The following is a 6028-nucleotide window of genomic DNA, read 5'->3' as shown; positions in this document are numbered from 1 at the left end:
TTTTTCCTCCCTTCCTCCCTTCCTCCCTCCCTCCATCTCTCTCTCTCTTCCTCCCTTCTCTTCTCTCTTTCTTTCATCTATCTATATGTTCTTTTCCCTTCTCACTCCCTTTATTTCCCCCCAAAGACCGTTTTAATGACTCATAAACTACCATTCTAATATATTTCTATGTATTTGTATGTGTTAATGTAATATGCATATCACTGTTATGTTTGTGTACATTTTGATTTTTCTTGAAGTTGTTAGAAAACTTAATTTGTTCTTTGTTCACTTTTTCTTCATTTAGTTATATGTAGAAAATTCTTTCAAATTGGTATGTTTACATCTAGTCTGTTGTTACCAATTATTTCATAAAACTCCATTAGATGCTTCCCATTTATGTATCAAATCTTCAAGATTACATCTAGCACATTCTACATGGTCAAGCTAATCCATTGCCCAGGCCTGGAAACCTGCCAAAGGCAACCCCCAGTCATTGCCCACGGCCTGCCCACCATGGACCCTGAGGAAGTGAGCGCATTTCAGGCCTTAGCGAAAATGTGCAAGCAGCATCTGAGCATATTATACACTGAGGAGATGTGCTTCCTGAGGGAGTGGGTAGAGAACATGGGGAGAATATCAGGGAATATAAAATAGTAACAGGACAGAGGAAAACATAAAGACAGATGAATCATGAGTGAGGAAAGTGATGTAGAAATGGATGAATGAGGAGCAATTGAACCAGATGCTGACGGCCCAAAGAAATGGGAGAAGAAAATGTAGTGATAGCTGAAGAGATGATGGATCAAGACAATGAAAAGAAAGAGGCTGGCATTGAAGTCTTGAATGGTGGTGAATTACAGAAAGACATTTACTTGTTCATAGATGTCATCAAGCTATATCCTTGCTTGGCTAAACTGTATGCCAAGACAGCCAGTGTCTTCAACAAATTATGGAAGCCGAATATTGCTATTTGAGACTATGACAGAGCCATTGAAATAAATCTTCATTCAGCTCAGCCTTACAAGTGGCAAGGGCGATCACACAGATTTCTGGACATTGGGAAAAAGCAGCCACAGATCTTGCCCTCGCTTGTAACTGGATTGTGATGATAATGCTAGTGCACTGCTGAAAGCAGTCTAACAAGGCCCAGAAAATTGTTCTTTCTTTAAAAAAAGAACAGAAAGGATTAAGAAAGGTGGAGGAGAGTATTAGAGGGCCCTAAGTGAGGAAGAAGTTTGAGGACAATCAGGATCTCAGCATGGCACTTTTCAGGAGACTTTCCTGAGGAATGCCTGGAATGGTAGGGACATGCCTGAAATGTCAGGAATGTCTGGGTACAATGAAATTCTTGGTCATCCACAAGTTCTTGCCGCATGCTGGATCCAAGTTGTTGTGGCCTTCCATGGTGTGACCTAGAACTTACAAATATGTGAAAATAGCAGAGTAACCCAAAATTTGTGAATCTTATCAGTAAATTTGGAGGTCAAGCATAAAGCCCATGTGGCAAAGTCCTTGCTGAAGGAAAATCAACCTAGGTTGCTTAATGGTTGTCACAGTAGTGTATCTCTGACCTTCTCATTAGGAATGGTGAGGTGCTTGAAGATAATCCCTACCGCTGTGCAGGGAATATAGCTAAGCATTTCACAGTGTTTTGCCTTTAAGTATTCATTAAGGTAATGTTTTTCCACAAAGAGTTATAAACTTTACTTTTTAAACTTTGAAAATATTTAAAATAAATTTAAAGGGTGTTGATACCTCCATTTTCTTTACTAATTATTTTGAGATTTCTGTTGGATTATCAGGCAAGGATGATATGCACAGAACATTCATTGCTCTAGTGTGAGTGAAATAGAAGTTTATTAGTGGGAAGCAAATAAAACTCATTTAAGTATGTTAAGTTGGAGTTGGATATTGGTTAGGAAGGCATTTTTGTTTTTTAAAATGGTTTTTTAAATCTTATAGTTGCAATTAAATCTTACAGTTGCATTTAAATTGTACAATGTTGAATGGATAAATTTTTGTTATGTTACAGTAGAATTAGATTACTTAACTGTGTTCATGTCTTGTATATCAGAAGAATATTTCATTTCTTTTCCACATAAAGTGAACAAGAGATTGCATCCACTTCCATTCTCAATATAAATAATACTGTGGTGAATATTTTTTATATGCTTTTACGTGAAAGAGTGAAAGTTTTTCTCTTCATTAGGGAGTTCAAACTAGAGGTCTAGTGTCTGTTGTGACTAAATTTCCTTTACACATTCCCTTAAACTATTGTAACTACCATCATACATACATGATAATAACAACACAAACTAAACACACTGAAAAATGCATTGTAGAACAGGCTTAATTAGAGTGCAATGTTGGTGATTATTCCATCGCAAGTAAATTTATCTACTTCATTAGATTTGATTAAAATGATAGTCACTGTCTCGAAAATGAGTATTAAGTTGTCCTAAAATTTTTAGTAGTTGCAGTTGAGATTAAAATATATACTCATAACTTTGTGCAGACTTTTAGCATTAATAATATTGTATTCATTTAAAATGTAGAAGCTTTGCAACCATACAGGTTCACATAATTTCTTCATCCTTTATTGTTATATATGTTACACGTACATATGTTACATAACTTTTGAAACAAAGTTACAATTTTGCTTTAAATAGTCATATGTATTGTATAGAATAGATCAGAGAATGCAGTCTTAAATAACTGCCTTTTCTACTGTTGTCTATTCCTTCTAAGAGGCCCATGTTTACCTCTGGTATTGTTTCCCATTAATCCAAAGCCTTTTAGCATGTCTCATACTACAGGTTTGCATATGACAAATGGTCACATGTTTTAAAAACTCAAAATGTCTTCACTTTGCTTTTATCTTTGAGAGATAGTATTTCAAGCTATAAAAGTTTGAATTTGCTGGGTGCTAGTGTCTCATGCTTTTAATCCTAATTACTTGGGATGCTGAGATTGGATGATCAAGGTTGAAGGCCTGCCTGACCCAGTAGTTCATGAGGCCTGCATCCCCAAAAGAAGAAGAGAAAACTGGACCAGAGGTGTGGTTTTCTTGAGAGAAGCTTCCCTGAGTTCAAATTCAATTCCACCAAAAAAAGTTTTTATTTTTATTTCCAACTTTTAGAAGTAAAATTTTGTGATTTTATTTTTTCTTCAAAACATTGAATATGCCACTCCAATATTTTCTGTTATCCACAATTTTATTTTATTGATTTATTTGTTGTTTTGTATTATTACCATATTACTGTTGTACAGGGACCACCTTCATTCTCCATTCTCATTTATCTCCTCTACCCCTGTCCTTGAATAGTTTCAATGGATCAACTTGTTCCCTTTTTATACATGAGTACATAGTATTTCCAGCATATTCACTCTCCTTCACCCTTTCCTTATGTCCTCCCCCATCAACCTTTACCACCCCATAGATGGACCTGTTTTGCCTTCATTTTTGACAAAAAGACGTTTTTATTTGCTTAAGATAGCTGTACAGGGAGTTTCATTATAACAGTTCATGTATATATGTATGATATTCCAAATTGGTTTATCCCCTCCATTATTTCTTCATTTTTAGTAGGATATATTCAATGTACAGGAGGCATTCATTGTTGCAAATCTGAATAGACTTTCATTGTACATTTGTTAGTTAGCCCGCACCATTTCCTATACCTTGCATATCCCTCCCCACCCCCTAAAAGCAATTGCAATGGGTTTCATGTTTCTATTTTGTATATGTTTATGAAGTCCACCAACCATATTCCTTCATGTTCAGGTCCTCCATTCATCCTCCCCCCTCACAAGAACCCTCACACACTGTTCCTATTTTACAGTCCTGTCTTTCATTATTAATTCCAAGGTAAATATTCAAAGAGTTTTATTGAAGTGTCCTCACTGTAAATATACTTCTCTGGTCAGTTGAGCCCCTTCCATTTTTCTCTTTTACTCTTTCCCTCCTACATGCATTGTTCAACAGCTTTCCATACCTTTTATTATATTCTCTACCTGCACAGATGTATTTCAATATTGTTGATTGTATCATTCTCTTTTCCTTTCTTTTCTCCCCCATGTTCCACAGAGTAGTTCCCTTACTAATCACATGTTCAACACATAAGGTTGTGTAGGATCATGATTGGTTTTGTTTATATGTTTATCTTTTGAATCTATTTTCCACATGTGAGAGAACATATGGCTTTTGTCTTATTGAACCTGGCTTACTTCACTTAACATAATGTCCTACAATTGCGTCCACTACCTTCAAGATTTTATTCTTCCTAATGGCTGAATAAAACTCCACTATGTATATAGGTGTGTGTATACATATATATATATATATATATATATATGTATATACACACACACATATATATATATATATGTATACACACACACACATATATATATATATATGTATACACACACACACATAATGTTAATTCATTTATCAGTTCTCTAGTTTCTGGGTTGTTTCCATAACTTGTCTATTGTAACAGTGCAGCAACAAACATGGATGTGCAAGTGACTCTACTTTATCCTGACTTACATTCCTTCAGGTAAAGTCCCATGAGTTGTACATCTGGATTATATAGCCATTCTATTTTTAGTTTTTTAAGGAAACTCCATAAGCTTTCCATAATGGTTGTACTAATTTACATCTTCCTGTACGGTGTTTAAGGGTTCCTGTTTTCCCTACCCTCTCCAAAAATTGTTGTTTGTGTTCTTGCTTATTGTCTCTGTGGTGAGGAGAAATCTTAGTGTACTTTTGACTCACATTTCTTTTATGGATAGGGAAGTTGTATATTTCTTTGTGTTTTTATTAGACATCTGTACCAGTTCCTGAGAAAATTCCCTGTTCAATTCATGTGCCCATTTCTTCATTGCATTACTGATTCTTTTGATTTTTGTTTTTTATGCATTCCCTGTAGATCTGATGTATATGTGACAAAGATTTTCTCCCATTCTGTGGGCAGTCTCTTAAATCCAGTGACTATTTCTGTTACAGTGCAGAAGCTTTTCAGTTTTATGCTTTCCCATTTGTTCATCCTTTCTCTTATTTGCTGAGCCATTAGAGCTCTATTTAGAAACATTGATTATGCCTATATGCTTCAATATATTACCACTACTTCCTGAAATTGTTTCAAAATTTCAGGCCTTATCTTAAAGTACTTAATCTATTTTGACTTGATAGTTGTACAGGTGAGGGACATAGATCTAGTTTCAGTTTTCTGTTCTCAGATATTCAGCTTTCACATGAACATTTACTGAAGAGGCTGTTTCTCCATCATATATTTTGGGCCCCTATGTCAAAAATCAGGTGGGCATAGATGTGGATTCTTATCTGGGTCTTCTGTTCTGCTCCATTGGTGTTCATGTCTGTTTTTGTGCCAGTGCTATGTTGTTTTGAAGCTATGGCTCTGCAGTGTAGTTTGAAGTCAGGGAATGTGACACCTCCAGTGCTGCTCTGTTTGCCTTGACTATTCAAGGTCTTTTGTGCTTCCACCTGAATTTTTGGGTTTATTTTTCAATCTTGGTGATTAATGTCATTGGAATTCTGATGGGGATTGCATTGAACATGTAGATTGCTTTGGTAATATAGCCATTTCCACAATATTGATTCTACCAACCAGTGTTGTGTGAGATCTTTCCATCTTCTGTAGTCTTACTGATTTTGTTCTTCAATAGTTTATAGTTTTCATTGTGGAGATCTTTGACTTTCTTTATTAAGTTTATCCTCAAGTATTTTAATTTTTGAGGCTATTGTAAATGGAATTGTTTTCTTATATTTTTTCTCAGTCTGTTCATCATTGGTATATAGAAAGAGTACTGCTTTTATTAAACTGATTTTTATCCTGCTACTTTGCTGAGTATTTATGGTGCCTAAGAGTTTTTTGGTGTAGTTTTCCTTGTTTTTTAAATATAAGATTACATCACTTGCAAATAGGGATAGTTTGAGTCTTCATTTCCTATTTCAAATCCTTGTTCCTGTCTCATTGCTCTGGCTAGCTATTCCAGGACTGTGTTGAATAAGAGTGGAGAG

The 6028-nt window shown here is 35.3% G+C and overlaps 1 pseudogene; it reads left to right on the top strand.

The window, feature by feature from the left end:
* Window positions 1-495: 495 nt before the first annotated feature.
* On the top strand, window positions 496-1475 carry LOC109677680 (hsc70-interacting protein-like; annotated as a pseudogene).
* Window positions 1476-6028: the final 4553 nt, after the last annotated feature.

This window comes from Castor canadensis, chromosome 8 (genome assembly GCF_047511655.1).
Source record: "Castor canadensis chromosome 8, mCasCan1.hap1v2, whole genome shotgun sequence".
NCBI classification, from domain to species: Eukaryota; Metazoa; Chordata; class Mammalia; order Rodentia; family Castoridae; genus Castor; species Castor canadensis.
Note: the sequence above shows the minus strand (reverse complement) of the source record. Positions and strands in the feature narration are given on the sequence as shown.